Genomic DNA, 17,806 nt, shown 5'->3' on the forward strand with positions numbered 1-17,806 from the left:
ACTGCCCCAAACAAAGATGTGATTATAAGAAATATTAAGTGTCAAATTCAACCAGGCAAATGAAATTTTATTTCATGAAGCATTTTTAACAGAGAAGTTGTATACAAAGATGCAAGATATAATAAGCTATTGGATTCAAAACTAAGAAAGCCATTAGATTCAAAATTAATAGTTGTGTTAGTAGTGCCCAACCAAAATAACGAATTGAATTATTTGGGATCTAGCAAAGCTTCTAAAATAAAACCACAGAGTTTTGCACACAGAGATACTGAAACAAGAAAATTCACGGAAAGTAAGAAAGAGACCAAGGAGAAATGAAACAAGCATAGGGAAATTAGACACTTAGAATTACTTATAAATTGGTGAAATCCAGCAGCCAGTAGAGCAGCTTGAAGACTTAGGCAAATAGCATTTTGGATGCCACATTGAGTACTGATCAACCAGCTGGCTAAAGAAAGTCTTTAATGCAATAAAACAAAAGTTTCCAGAAGCAATAAGTTTAAATATTTTATCAGAAGAATATTGTTCTTAGTCATTAACACCCCTGGATAGAACCCATACATATACTTTTAGTTCTTTTTTAAAATTTTCTTTTCTTTGGGATCAACATAGTTTGAAAAATTCCAGATAAAACCACAATAAAATAGAATCTTTTCGAAACTCAGTTTTATCCTGGCAGTTTATGCACAGATTAAGGTAAAGACATCACATATAATACCAACACAATCTCTTATCTGAAGAAAAGAATATTACTTCTCCTCCTCAAATATTTTATGTGTATTGTCCTAAAGGGGCCATCTCTAAATGTTTTTGATTCCCTAAACATTACACAGGATGTTTTTTCTCATAGGGAAAAAAAAATGTTCATACGCTTAATTTCAACAGGTCTTAACAGATTTATTTCTCTTACTCAATGCCTCAAGGAGAACATAGTCATTTTCTCCTAAATGAAAGCAATGTTTGGGATACTGAAGAGGATCTGGAAGAGATGTAAGCAAGAACACAATATAAAAAAATTTTAAAGAAAGCTAATAGAATAAACTGGCAAATTTAGAATAGGTCCCAAAGAAGTATTTTATCTGTTCAAATATCACTTAACTAGTCATTAAAATAAATTGTATTTAATTTCCTGAACATACAGGACTGTATCCTCAAGGGAGTCAATAAACTAAATAAATAGTTGCAACTGGTGTTTTTTTTCAATACATAATCTCAAGTCTGAAAGGGCAGAAGTAGGTCATAGTGGGATCTGCGCAGCTTACATTGTGTTTTAATCACAAACTTCCCTGGGAAGGCTGAGATAATAAGCTTCAGAGAACTGTAAAGTACAGAAGGAAAAGCTATCAAAGTAACAAGAATTTTCAAAGCACCAGTTTAGACTGTTTATTTGTTTTTATCCAGTTTGAGCAGTCCCCTCCATCTTCTTACAGGTCCCCCTTTTACTCTATTCACTTTCCTTTCCTCCCACCAATCCCGACACACACAGACATACAGAAAAACCCACCGTTACACACATACTCATAATTTCTTGTCACTTGGCAATAGTTAACAGGAAAGAGAAGGGAATTAATGGGGGGGGGTATAAGACTGTCTATACAGTGCTGAATGTCTAGATGAATCTGAAATGTTCAGTTCAAAATAAATGTTCTAATTCAAAACAGCTAGATATTTGGTAACACTGAGACACAGCATTCAGGAGTTTCTGTCACATAGCCACAGCTAGTGGCATAGCCTCTTCTTTGAATGAATGCACAAACCAAGAAATAACTTTTCAAGTGAACACTAAGCAGTCACACATCATAAAACTGTAACGACAAGACACTTTTAGTATGTATTCTTTAATAAGCACAAGCTTACCTTGAGCCTCTGAATTGGCCCTTAGATATTATCCAAGATATTTGTATAAAATAGATGGTAAGAAAAACAATAACAAAAATATACTATTTGTTCCCAGCTTCCTATATACCTAACTTGAGTTGAGAGAAGTTTGATATTTAAAGAAATAACCTCAGTCCATTGAAATTTGATTAAGCAATATTTTTTTTTAAAGGTTGGCCCTGAGCTAACATCTGTTGCCAATCTTTCTTTTCTTCTTTTTCTCCCCAAAGTCCCCCAGGACATAGTTGTATATTCTAGTTGTAATCTTTCTGGTTGTGCTATGTGGGACGCCACCTCAGCATGGCTTGATGAGCGGTGCTAGGTCCATGCCCAGGATCTGAACCGGTGAAACCCTGGGCCGCCTAAATGGAGCACACGAACTTAACCACTCAGGCGAGCCCCTGATTAGGCAATATTTTGACTATCTGTCAGTGTTCCATTCCCAGGATTGGCATTGTTAGAATTTTCTGGAGGTAACACAACTTGACAGGAAGCCATAAGAGAGACTTGGGTATGTGAAATATTGTCATGGGTCACCACTCCCCTAACAGCATAATTAATTTGTCCACTGCTTAATGATTGTAGTTTAAAAGGGAGAATTTCAAAAATGACTATCTAGACATTTTTATCTGAGCCAATATCATCTCTTTTTAGTATTCTTTTTTTTTCTTTCAAATGACTACATTAGAATAAGTCAAAATCTAGGATAGTTCAATAGTTTTTTGGGGCAATGCCAATAATGTTCTTTTTTTCCAAATTTGGATGCTGGTTACACATTTAAACAGTAGAAATTAATTAAGTTCTATACTTAACGATTTGTGCATAACTATATATGTACGTGACACTTCAATAAAACATTTAAAAATTGGCTTCAGCCCTTAAAAAGGTGAAGTAATATATGTAAGGTGTCTAGTACCATGTGGTTAAAGAAAAGATGTTCATTAAACAGGCAGCTATCATTCCACAGAGCTGCGAATGTATAGTTATTCTGTGTACTTTAAGTAAGAACAGAGAACGAATTGGAAGACCATCCAGTTCCCCCTCTTCATTTTATGGAATGGGGAAACTCAGGGCCAGAGTAGGGAAAGAACTCACTTAATATAGCACACATAATAATTAGAAGAATCAGGTTATCTGATTTTCAGCCTAATGTTTGTTCTGCTACATGCCATTCTCATTCTAATTGATTATCAATTTATCTCAACACAAATATCACATGGGGATATGACCAAATTGATTAAAAAGCATGTATTCTAGTAACAGAACATTACAGTCCTTAGCAAAGTGCTTTGAGATGTATTTTACAGATAAGGAAACTGAGGCTCAGAGAGAGGAAGTAATTTGCCCCCTATCACACAGTATTCAGTAGTGGAGTTGGTGGGATTCGCTTCCGGGTTCTGAAGACTTCAAAGCCTGAACGCTTGCCCCTGCAACGTACTGCCTAATAATGCTCTAATTTTGTCAATTAAAACTTGATCTATACCCACAGAAACACTGAAACAACTCGTTAAATTTTTAAACATTCAGTTAGTTGGGTGTTGAAAAGCTTGTTTGACCAATGTTGGCTTGATGCCTGAGACAAGAGTGTTTCACCTACCAAGACACTTTTTCTATCCTCCTTGGTTCTCCTTGCATTTTCATAAATAGTTCTGTTTATACTTCAATCTATCCCTTGTTGAAAGCGATATTAAAATTCTATTAGAATTTTTACATCGGTGTGGGAATCCTTTCACTGTAATTTCAATACTTCTGTCATATACTTGTAGTATTTTGTGTCTTATAGCGCCACAAAGATGCTGCTACTGTATGTGTTTTCCTTTGATACTTTCAATCCACATTGACTGACATCAAGTTTTAATGATTGTATCAGCATTCTCATCATTTGATAAGTTGGAATTTAGTTTCTATATACAACAAAGTACGTGGCCAACATGGATGACATTTAGAGTAATAATACCTTGGTTTTACTCTGAAGTTTCCATTTTTTTGCTCAATTAATATCATACTTCAATATATATTAATTATATATTAATTAAAAGTCACAGAGCCTGTTGTTCAATAGCACAATAAACAAATCATCCCCACATCTACTATGGGCCTACTATGTGCAAGTGCAACACAAAGGATCAAATATTCATTAAACCATTTAAATCTACATCTTCCTTATATATTTTATTTATTATGCTTTCCTAGTCATTTAAAAGGGATTACAAAACTGGTATGTCATGCAAGTTATCTAGCTGATGTTATACGGTGTTAAAGGTAAAGTATTTATTTATTTATTTCCCCATACAATAATTTCCTTAAAATTATTTAAACTGTCAAAAATTTTCAATTCGTCTAATTGGGAGCAGTATGTGATATATTAGATCTCTGGGGATTTTAACAACATGAGTGTGTTATAGTTATAATGAAAAAATAGATCACTTAATTATTGTTCATATTCTGATTCCAAAGACAGGACCAACATCCGTGATCAGGAGGAAATAGGGAATTCTGCAGCTAACCTATTCTATTGAAATATATACATGGTAGAGAATGAATTTGCAAATTCGTTAATTTAAAACACCATATCACCAATGGATAATTTAAATAAAAATAATTATCCCTTGGAATTGTATGATGTTTTCACTTTTCTCTTAGATACTTTTCTGTCTAGTGTTTTATTTGATATACATCTCACTGAGATAGATTATTGTGTCTATTTTATACACTGAGAAGCTAAGACAATAGGATATAAAATGATTTGGCTGAATCTAAGTAAAATTTAAATTAGAAACTCAATTTTTCCCACAACACAAAATTGTTTTTGCTATTTGCTTTTCCTACCAAGAAATCAGTGATTTGTGAATATAGGCTGTGACTACAAGTTAAAATGAGGACTACAGTAACTTAGACCCCCACGATTACCATCACAGATTCAAAGGCCAGCTATTCAACTCTATGCCAAATAAAACTGTGGAAAGGGGAGAGTTTGTGCTCTCTTTTGGTGTTTCTTTCACCTTAATTCTATTTTTTCACTTCATAATCTAACCAGAAAATATAGCATAGTCTGCCAGGAACCTTTCCCATGGAGAATATTTGAGTTGAGATAGGAGGGGATTTTAAGAATTCAGTAGGAAAGTTTATTTGATCCCTTACTTAAAGGCAATATCCTAACATATGTAAGTTTAAACAGTGATACTTTGGGAAGGAAATGAGGCATCTTTATTATTATCACAATAAATCGGTAAGTTCACAAACTGAACTGTCACTTTAAGGGTTTCTTCTAATGGAATTGAATGCAGCTGACATGTATGCAAGAGCCTAAGGCTGAAAAAGTATAATGAGGAATGTCCAGCCCAGGAAATACGAAAGTTACTGAGCCTCTTCTTGATATCTCTTTCCAAGTATATACATGGACGCACTTATCATTACTGTAAAACACGTTATTTTTTAATGTATTAATTCCAATTATGTGATTTTTAAAGCATAATATTCACAAACTATAATATTCACAAAGTTAGAAATAAGTGGTGTATATTACAACATTTTTGCTTATAATATACTATTATGTATGGTGATCAATTATTTTGAAGCGTTTTATGATTACTTTATTTTAATATTATGGACTGTGGCTAAAAGTAATAAGCTGAACTTTCTTACCAGTGATCTACACTTCAGATTTCACATTCATTTTAAAGTATTGTCCAGGGCTCATATTCTATGATACTTGTTAGAATTCTTCTCCTTAGCCAATGGATACATACCCATTTCTATTATATATGTATATATATATTTCTAAAGATACATAAAATATTTTTTTAAATTTCTTCCTTACTCATATTTTAAAATCAGCCATTAATCAACTTGCATGATTTCTCTTAAAGATGGAAAAGAATTAGGGCCAGGGCTCATTATAGTTTGCATTTCTCCTTTATTAACACAGAAAATCATTTTAATGATCAATTCCTTCACCTCACCAACTCTCTTCTACTTCTAGGAAAATTGTCCACTTAATGGTATTGCAAGCAATTTGATCTTGTCCCCCTCTAATTAAACAGAGGTCCTTTTCATAGTCTCTATATTTCAATGAACTCATAAAAAATATCATTGGGAGTTCTTTGTATTAATGGCAGCCCCAAGGATGTTGGAGTTTGCATTTGCAACTGAATATAAAAGTTCCCTGAAGTTGAAAATCTTTCCCATTCTCAGCTTTTCAGATCCCTTAGGAAAGTTGGATCAAACTAATGCTTCTTTCAAAAGCAAGAAATCTGTATAGAAAAAAATACATAATCTGAATTAGACGTTTTCAAGATTTTAAACCCCCATCACCACAGACTTCGATTGTCAGCACTCAAAAAATTTCAACAGGTAAGGGAGTGCCCTTATTTTAAATAATGTTGTAATGATTATCTATATTCTACTATATGGCAAATATATGCTATTTAAGAAGTAGGAAAAATAAATAATAACATTTAATATTCTCTTCTATAAAGGCAGCCAAGAGACATATCAGGTGGTTAAAGGGAGACAGAAATTTATAACAATGAGAGATGGACTTATTCATAGTCTACCCCCTTCCGCTTGACTTACTTCAAAAAAGTATTTTGAGAAATACTAAGGACTTCTGGTGGGAAATTCTACAATATTTTATAATTCTATAATATTGAGGTGGTTAGATAGAAAATATACAAATCTAACTTATAAATGTTGATGTGCAACCTGATTCCCAATTTTCAGGAAACTATATTTTTAATGAAACTTACCTCTCTCCATCCCCTTTAAGAAATTGACTATAACTTGATCATTTTCTTTGCATTATAGAAAAAATTGATTTTGCATAACCAAATCCATAAGTCTGTAAGATGGATGCACTTATAGAAGAGATAAATAATAGGAACTGAGATTATTTTAAAACATTCAGCTTTTATTCTTAATATAGTCAGTATAATATAGAAACAATATATTAACTTTACAGTGAGCCTATGTTGTTTAATAGGTATTTTGACCACAAGGGTAGACATATATTATTAAACAGTTAGAATAAAAATATTATTAGCAGTGTTGTTTCTTGAAGGATTCTTAAGAAAAATACGTACATAAATGAATGCTTAAATTCATATCTGTGTGCAGGTTGGTAATAGGAGGTGTACACTTGGACCTTGATACAAATGGTTACATCGGTAAGTAAGATTTATTGCATGAAAATGTTTGCTCTATCCAGATCTCTGTCTCACAGCGAAGGTCTGAGTGACTGCATTGAAACTGTATCCATCACAGTCTCTTTGCTGTACGTTTCTATCTTAATAAACAGAATTTGTAGATTTCTATAAGACTGTGACTGAGACCTACCTCATCCAAAATGGAGTATCAAGAATTTTGGGAAAATATTTTTTCCACTTAGACCTTGAAAACTTCATGCAAGCCAAATCCTTGGGGCTATAATGTGTCCTGTGAAGAATTTAACGTAAACATAGCATAGCCGGGATTATTTCACATCAGGGAAAAGTCTAATGTATATAAAATTCTCGCTTTACTGTTCCACAAAATTTTGTTGAGCATTTCCATTATCTGCGTGATTCCTAGCCTCTTAAAAAGCTTTGTTCTAAATAGTCAGTTGGTTTATATCACTTGTACGTGTAAACAAGGATATTTTCACGTGAAGACACTTTGCAAATACTGCATTTTTAAACTATTTTTATTGAAGTATAATTGACATAAAATAAATGGTACAACTTGATAAGTTTTGCTATATGTATACACGCGTGAAAACCTCATCTCATCAAGGTTATGCTAGGCAGAGGAGAGATACAAACTCATTTAAGGTGGGCTAATGTCCAAGGAGAGGAGAGTGAGAAAGAGTCAGAAAGAATATTTGAAGAATTAATGGCCAAAATTTTCCTAATTTGGTGATTACACAATTTGACATGAATGTTGATATCCAAGAAGCTCAAAAACTCAAAGATTGATAAACACGAGGAGCTCCACACAAAGACAGATTATAATCAAACTATTCAAAGCCAAATAAAAACAAATCTTGAAAGCAGCAAGAGGGAAATGACTTTTCATGTACAGGGATTCTCAATAAGAATTATAACCAATTTCTCAGCAGGAACCATGGAGGTGAAAAGGCAGGAGGGTGATATTTTTAAAGTGCTTAAAGAAAAAATTTGTCAACCAAGAATTCGGTATTCGGCAAACAAGTCTTCAAAGATGAAGGAAAAAATACTATTTTGAAATAAACAAGAGCTGAGGGAGGTTTTCCTAGTAGACCTAGTCGACCTCAATGTGGTTTAAAAAGAAAATGCATAAAGCAATTGTTATAACTCTATGGTAATGGTTACACAATATATAAAAATGTGATTTTTTACAATAAAAACGTAAAGAGCGGAACGGATAGGAGCAGAGATTTTTGTGTACTATTGAATCTATGTTGGTATTAATTCAAGCTAGATTGTTATAAATTTAAGACATTAATTGTAATCTCCAAAATAACCACTAAGAACATAACCAAAAAATATACATAAAAGAAGGGAATCAAATGGTACACTACAAAAAATCAACTAGACACAAACGAAGGTAGTGATGAAGGAATTGAGAACTAAAAAGATATGACATACAGAAAACTGGCTGAAGGAATTCCTTCCTTATCAGTATGTAAATTACTCGTAAATGGATTAAACACACCAATGAAAGGCAGTGACTGGCAGAATGAATTGAAAAAGAAACATGATCCAACTAGACGCTGTCTATAAGAGACTACTGAAATCCAAAGATACAAATAAGTTGAAAGTGAAAGGATGGACAAATATATTCCATGAAAGAAGCAACCAAAGATAGCTGAGGTGGCTATATTAATATCAGATGAAATAGACTTTATAACAAAAACAATCTTACTAGCGATAAAGAGCAACATTTCATAATACTGCTCTCCTGGACTTTGTGTTATTATTTTCACTTCAAATTTAACTGTTATTTTGTTTATTTGCTTGTTTAAACAATCTGTTATGTCTTATAGAGATTCTCATATATTTACTGATGTAATTACCACTTCCAGTGTTCTTCATTCTTTCGGTCCAGATTTGTATTTGGTGTGTTTTTCCTTTTGCTTGAAAACTTCCTTTAACACTTTTTTCTTGTAGTGTGGGTCTGCTGGTGATGACTTCTCAGTTTTTGAAGACCAGAAAAAGTCTTTATTTCACCTTCATTTTAAAAAGATATCTTGCCTGGATAAAAAATTCTATGTTAACAGTTTTATTTTTTATTTCAGTACCTAAAAGAGGTTGCACCACTGTCTTTTTACTATCATTTTTCCCAAGAAATATGATGCCATCCTTATCCGTGTTCTTCTGTTCAAATGTTCTTTTCCTCTGGCTCCTTTTAAAATTTTATTTGACCCCTGATTTTGAGCAATTTGACTATGATGTGCTTTGGTGTAGTTTTCTTCATGCTTTTTGTTTGGTTTTGTTGAACTTCTAGGATATGTGAACTTATAGTTTTTATCAAATTTGGAAATGTTTCTGCCATTATTTTTTCAAATACTTTGTACATCTCCACCTCTCTCTTCTCTCCTTTCAAGATGTCAGTTCCACGCATATTAGGCTGCTTGAAGTTGTACCACAGTTCACTGATACTATGTTCATTTTATTTTATTCTTATTTCTCTGTGTTTCATTTTTGATAATTTCTATTGCTAGGTGCTCAAGTTCGCTAATCTTTTCTTCTGCTCTGTTTAACGTAGCATTAATCCAAACCAGTGCATTTCTTATACCAGACATTGTAATTTTCATTTCTAAAGTTTGATTTGGGTCTTTTACATATCTTTCACTCTCTACTTTACTTCTGAACATATGCAATACAGTTATAACTGGTTAATGCCCTTGTCTGCTGATTCTACCACCTGTGTCAGTTCTGGGTTGTTTTCAATTCATTGATTAGTCTCTTCACTATGGGTCATATTTTCCTACTTCTTTACATTACCCATATTCATTGATTGGATGCACTATGCTGCGAATTTTACCTTGGGGGGGTGCTAATATATTTGCATTCTTAAAAATATTCTTGAGTTTTGTTCTGAAATGGAGTTAAGTTACTTGGAAACAGTTTGATCATTTCAGGTCTTGCTTTTAACATTTGTTAAGCTAGACCAGAGCAGCATTTTAGTTTATGACTACTCATTCCCCACTACACTGAGGCAATACACTTGTGAGTACTCTGTTCGATGCCACACACATTATGAGGTTTTCCAGTCTGCCTTGTGAGAACAGGCACTACTTCTGGCCCTGTGTAAATGCTGGGTGATTTTCTTCTAATTATTTCATGTCGATATTTTCCCAGCCTCACCTGGTGTCCTCACACACCTATTGTGAACAGTACTCTGCTAAATACCCAAGGGGGACCCTCTGTAAATCTTCAAGGTTCTCTCTCTGTCAAGATAACTCCTCTCTGGTTTTCCCTTCAAGCACTAGGATACATGTTTCTGTCATGAAAGCATTCCACCAGGCTCTGCCTGGGGTCCTCCTCCCTCTGCTGCTTTCTAGAAACAATCTCAAAGCAGTAAACTGAGGCAATTATCGTTCTCACTTCATTTCTTTCCTGTCTCTCATGGTCTTTTCATGGCTTGAAAGCTCATTTGGTTTTAGCACTGAATAATATTCCAAGGTCCAGATGTACCACAGTTTGTTTATCCATTCACTTACTGAAGGACATTTGGTTGTTTCCAAGTTTTGGCAGTTATGAAGAAAGCTGCTATAAACATCTGTGACCAGGTTTCTGTGTGGACATGTTTTCAACTTCTTTGGGTAAATACGAAGAAGCTTGATTGCTGGATCGTATGGTAAAAGTATGTATAGTTTCATAGGAAACTACAAAACTTTCCTCCGAAGTGGCTGTACCATTTTGCATTGCCACCAGCAATGAGTGAGAGAACCTGTTGCTTCACATCCTCCCCAGCATTTGGTGTCAGTGTTTTGGATTTTGGCCATTCTAATATGTGTGCAGTGGTATCTCATTGTTGTTTTAATTGGCATTTCCCTGGAGACATATGATATGCAGCATCTTTTCATATGCTTATTTGCCATCTCTCTATATCTTTTTTGGTGCAGTGTCTATGGAAGTTTGGTCCATTTTTTAATTGGGTTGTTTTTTTTCTTATTGTTGAGTTTTAAGAGTTCTTTGCATATTTTGGAGAATAGTCCTTTATCAGCTATGTCTTTTGCAAATATTTTCTCCCAGTCTATGGCTTGCCTTTGTTTTCATAGAGCAGAAGTTTTTAATTTTAATGAAGTCCAACTTCAATGTACTTATTTTTCACATGTAGTTTAAACCAGTTCTTCTCATTTAGAACAAATGTAGATGGGTTAAGAAGAAAACAAAAATTGTTTATGTTTTAGGTAGAGGTGTTGTGGCCAGTACAATTTCTTTAAGACACAACAGGAAAATATGGTATGAAGTATAGAAAGGCATTAAAATATGCTAGTTAGAACTACTGCCTCAGCTGCCTACTCATTATCACATGTGGTAAGTTGATATTGGGTTATATGCAGTACCTGTAAGACACTGATCCCCTCTTCCCAACGGTATGGGATGCTCTAGAATTCATAGACTCATCAGAAAAATAAGACATCTGACCATACTACTACAGTTCCCAGAAGAAATCCCAATATTCCAGGCACATCTGATAACATATTGGGGCCTTCAGATCAGCTCTAGAACCACCATCATGGAATCTCTGAGGATAATGTGGATTTTCTAAAATTTTCTCAGGCTCAACCCTACCTTTCTGTCTAATCTCTGTGGGATCAACCATGGGATCCAGGGACTTTCTCATATTTGAGTGAGAAATGGGTTCTCTGTGCCAGATGCCTAGGTAATCTGTACCTAAGTATCTGTTTAGTTGTCAAAATCACTGCTATAGATGTTATATTTTCCAAGGCTAGAAAAACCTGATTAATTATTTTCAAATGACATTTATATTATTAGTGGCATCTTATCCCTAGAATAAAATGAAATACTCCAGATTCACTGAATAGTAATAATAATGACTTATTATTAGTTTTTGTTTTCCACACTTCAAACTGATAGAAAATCTATGAAAGCCAGAAACATAGAATGGGACCAAGCAATAGATTAATAAAGAATTAAAATGTCTCACTTATTAGGTCTTTTCCAAGGCATATTTTTTCAACGGGATGCTAAATCCATTCAAGGTAACAAGTAGACTCAGAAGAAGTATTCACGTGTTACTAATATAATATGACAATATGTTTTATCCTTAAATGACATTATATTCAATGAACAGACAAGTAAAATTGATGATAATTTTCCTACCTCTCTAATGCAATATAATTATCATTAAATATTGAATAAAAAGAGGATCTACTTACCAAGTTGTGAGTGCATTTTCTGAAGATTTTATACTAATCTCCATTTGACAACAAATATGGAAACTAACAAAAAAAATCATTCTGCTTTTGTCTGAATATCCAGAAGATGAAGTTAACGATGAACAAAAATGATATGATTAAAATGAAACTTTGAAGATTTACATACTCCCTGAAATCCTATGTGCCTTACTTAAATATCTAAAGTATAAGAATTGCTTTCATGAGAAGAATAACCTTATCATTTGATTTCTATAACCGAGTAGGTAATTGAAACTAGTTGTATGAACTGTGGATAAAGTTCACAAGTTCACATAAAGGAAAGATAAAATTATTCTTTCCCTCTTTTCAAACACTTTCTTGATCTAAAACACTTTTCTTTGCTGGCTGGTAACTTCATAAAAAAAGAGAATAGACATTCTGAAGAAGAGGCACAACCTGTCCCTTGCAGGAAAGTTTACAAAAGACATGGACCAAAAGAAAATGCTTTGGAAATCTTCTCTCCCAACTCTTACTCATTGAAGAGTTTCATACTTGACTCAGTGCCTTCCTCCTTAACTCAACTCTTGTCACCATCTTGAGAGATTTCAAAGTTTATTTAGAACCCTCATCCAACAGTCCAACCTTGAAATGCCTGGATTTTCATAGCACAAGTGAACTTCTCCTTCATTCTACTTCAGTAACATCTCTCATGACCAAATCCTGAAAACACTGTTTATCCAAAACCATTCTTAAATCATGATCCACGCACTGACCACAACCTCTTAACCTTCCCTATCTCTCATGCAGTCATTCCATCTACACATGACTTTTTGGCCTGGTGTTCCCTCGATCTCTTTGTTTTTTCCCAGTTGACGATATATTTATTGAGTGCTCATTATGTGGAAGACACTGTGCTGAGTACTTTATATGAATTATCTTATTTAATCCCCATAGAAACCCTAAGGAGTAGGTACTATTATTATCCTATTTACAAAGAAGTTGAGTTACAAAGAGATCACACAGCCAATAAGTGGCAACTGTTGGGTTTGAACAGTTTGATTTTCTAATCATAAATCCTGAATGTTTATGATGGATAGTACTTTACCCATCCATATTTTCCTTCTTATACCTTTTCACTTTTATTCATTACCCTCAGAAGACATTTCAAATATTCACCATTCTCTTTTAGACTACAATTCAACTTCTACACCTGACTGTAGGAGCAGAAGACGTCCTCCTATTTCACTGAGAAATATGAGGAGTTAAGGTATGATTTTCTCAAGCTCCTACTTCTGTATCTACAAATTTACCCATGTCTACAACCATTGCAATTATTATACATTCCTCTAGATTCAAAGAATAATGATTTCTCCACTTCTGTCCAAGGTCAACCGCCTACCATTACAAATTGCCCAAAATAAATGTCAAAGGATTGGTGGAAATCCCTTGATCTTTTACCTCCTCTTGGACACTACCCAAACTTGCTTGCCCTTCTTAGAAAAGCTTTTTGAAAAAGTAATCTGCATACAATGCCTACACTTCCTTACACCGTCCTGGCTTTTCAGTCTACTGTAATTTTGTTTTTGCTTTCACTATTCTATTGAAACCAGTCTAGCTAAACTCACCAATAAACCCCTAATTTGCCAAATCTAAAGGACATTTTCTAGTATTTATCCTGATGGTCCTCTCTTCTGTACTTGACATTGATGATATCTGCATTATCTGCTCTTCTTCCTTGGCTTCTGTGACCCCAAACTCACTTAATTTTCTCAAACTTCTCTGGCCACTACTTTTCTTTCTTTTTTTATAAGCCCATCTTCCTATTCTAATCCTTAAAAGTCAGTTCAGAGATAAATATATGCACACAATATCATGTAACTATAGAGGATGGGCATCTAAATCAAGGGATTTTACATCATTTCATTATTCTCTATTTAGCCAAATGCCTCCTTCATAAGCCTGTGAGCTCCTTCAGAGAAGGTCTGTGTCTGACTCCTGCATAGTATCTAGAAAACAGTAAGGTGGCAAAAGTACTTATTAAGATAATTTGTTTTCAAATCTTTATGTAAATTAGAATATACTTTTTTCTATAAGTTTGTATGGCAAATGGCCTTTTCCATTTTCATTGTCTTAAACTATGTTATTAACCCTTCACTTATCTTAACACTTTTAATTCTTAAAAGAATCTTGTGAGTTAAGCAAGAAAGATATAATCATTCTTGTTCTATCCATAAAGAAACAAAGACTCAGGAAGATTGAATAATTTATCTAAGGTCACACGGCTTTTAAATACTGGATTCAGACCTAAAACCTAGGTGATTTTCTTTGTATGTTTTTCTAATCCTCATTGGTTAATTCTTGCATCACTACATTATTAATTTTTCTGATTCAGACCTTAATACTCATAAGAACAAGACATTTGGCCAATTTTCCATATTTAAAGTCACAAGGAAAGATAAATAAGGGCAGGGAGTGAAAGAAACAGGCTAAATAAATATTAAATGATATATGCTTTGAAAAAAAGAAACTAAAGGACATGTATTTGACTGTGCTTTTAAAAACAAAACTTAATCTAGAATGTGAGAAAATAAATGGAGAATGTACAAAACTTTAAAATGAACCCCAAATCAAATATTTCAAAAAGCACAACCAAAAATAGTAAAGAGTAGATATCCATATATTACTATTAAATATTTGTCTTCATGAAATTATGTAGCTCTAAAAATGTCCCAAGCACAATTTCAAATATTAAATTGCAAAGCACATAAGCTAAAGTAATTGCATATTACAGATCACTGACAGCTACTAAACTAGGCATTAACTTTAACAGGTACCACATAAATGAACTGTATTTAGAGTTTTCAATTAAAGCCCCAGGGAGTTGCCATATAGAACCTAAACAAAGTATCTTATCATTTCTAATCCCCTGATGATTAAAGTTCATAACTCACCAAAAGGAAAATAGTTTTAGACATAGTGATATTTTACTTAACCTTTGAGGAAAGGATTTTCTTATATCTATAAAAAAGTGTCTAGTTTAAATGACTTCAGCATGAGTACATGAACACCGACCACAATCTAGCCGAGGTTTAAATTGCGTAGGAACATAGTGGCGGGGAAAGAGGAAGCCTGAGATACTAAGCATTACTAAAACAGAGCTGAACTGCTTAATAAAGCCCCTTAGATGTTGATGAATCCAGCAGCTTATATGTCTCTGACCAGGTACCTAGATTATCAATTTTATTCTTCAGGAAATGATGGTAGGGAAAATAGAGATCTATTCTTCATTCAATTTTACATTCATTGTACAGTTTTTTCTACTTAGTGCCTGCCATATGCTAGGCATTTTTCCAGGAATCTAGTGAGACAGTAATGGAACCCCTGAAATGTATATATTCACACACACATCCATATATATATATATATATATACACACACACAAACAAATATATAAGTATATGTGTGTGTGTGTGTGTCGGGTGATGATAAGTGCTATGAAAATTTGGAGAAGGGTAAGAGGATAGAGAGTGACCGGGAGCTATTTTACACAAAGTCCCCAGGAATGACTCCTCTGAGGAGGTAGCTCTTTAGCAGAAATGTGAATGAAGTGAAGCAACAATGACAATATCTGACAGTAGTGTTCCAGATACAGGAAACAGCAAGTACAAAAGCTCAGAAGCATATTTTGCATATCATAGGAAAAACAAGTAAGCAAAGGATGGGGTGGCAGAGATGATGATGCAGAAATTGGCAGGGACTAGGTCAAATTGGACGCTGTAGACTAATGTATAGACTTTGGATTTTATTCTAAATGAAATGAAAAACTATTGGAGGGTTTTGAGTATGGGAATAATATTATTAGGCTACTCAACGTAGCCAGATTTTCACTTTACAAGCCAATCAAAATATGTATTAATGGATTCATATTAACATATATAAGACTTTATAGGAAATGCTATAGAATACAAAATATATTTCAAATCAAGAATTTAAGAAAAATAATTGCTAAGGCATTTTAAACTCTATCTTAAAAATTTAAGATGTTAAGACCTTTCTTACAGTTTTTCCTTACCCCCAAGTTCTACTTATTTTGATCTTAGATTATTAATCTCTTGTAATTCTTCTATCTTTATCTAAATATGTTAAAGATGTTTACATGGTGGAGTAGCTTTAGGAAGTTTTATCTTCCAACTCAGCTTTTCTCTTTTCCCTTTGGAGACTGAAGCGTTGGGAAGAATAAAGCAGTCTTATTTCTGTTGAAATGAATACCAACTACTCTCAGTACTAACAACAAAAGAAAACACTACTTCTTCACAATACACATAGTGTCTCATCCCAAAAGCAAAATTTTTCCAAAAATATGACTTATTGATAAGAATTTATATTTATTGCATAGCTGTGATGTACTAGGCACTCTGGTAAGTGCCTTACAAGCTTTATCTCATTTTTTTTCACATAAACCCTATTAGGTGATTAGTATCTTTACCCCCTAGAAGCAACCTACATGATGATAAGAATGTTGTCTTCTTTACCACAGGCTCTCAGTATCAATAAGAGTGCCTGGAACATAACAGGTGTTTATAAACATCAGTTCAATGAAGTATTAAATATATGACTAAATTTCTATTACACAGATAAAAATGTTGAGGCACAGAAATTCTAAGACACTTGTTCAAGCTTACATAGCTGGGACATAGCAGAGCCAAGACTCAATTAAGTAATGCCTGACTCCAAAGTCCTTTCTCACAACCACTATTTGTTTTGCCGCTACAAAATCTGTCATGCTCACCTTGTGCTATTTTCTCCAGTCTGGATAAACCCATAATATTGACCTCACTTTTGATTTCAACCTCTCATAGTCACTTTCTTTACCCAACTCTTCTTAAATTCCTGGTCCTCTAGGTTGGCAGTCTTTACTTTAATGAGGCCAAACACTTTTTTTTCCTTGTCTTAGGTCTTGAACAACCTTTACAAGTATTTTTGTACCAGGTTTGTTTTTTTTTGAATTTGGATCCCTGGTAACCCCCGGAGTCATTTTGCAATAAATTTCTAGAACATGAGCTAGGAGTCTGTATTATAGATACATATATGAACTCAACATAAAATGCTGCCTGATAATAGCACATTTAGAGAAAACTTATTAGATTATTTTTCAGAAATGTATATGATATAAAAGTCCCTTTAGAAATTTAGTCGAACTTTGATTTTAGGAATTCAGAAAAATGAAGGGTTTAGGGGTTTAAAAACATAGCAATAACAGTAAATAAAAATTATAGACATTTGTATCTTGAGGAAATATTTTTAAGGGTCTTTCACAAAATGTTAATAATTTTTAAGGAACGAACTTCATTTTGTAGAGTAGAAAGTTAGCTACCCAAAGTTAGTTCTAATAATGATACTACAAATATTTTGTAATACAATGTTCTCACTTCAAATCGGACATGAATTCCTTCTAAAGAGGAAGAAAAAGTCACAAGAAATATATTTTCAGAAACTTTTAGATGCATGCTTTTGTTTTGAAGTTCTCAAGGTTGTGTTTATGCTCTGGTCCATTGTATAGCTACATCTGTGGTGAGATTTCAT

Source organism: Equus asinus, chromosome X, assembly GCF_041296235.1.
Source record: "Equus asinus isolate D_3611 breed Donkey chromosome X, EquAss-T2T_v2, whole genome shotgun sequence".
NCBI lineage: Eukaryota > Metazoa > Chordata > Mammalia > Perissodactyla > Equidae > Equus > Equus asinus.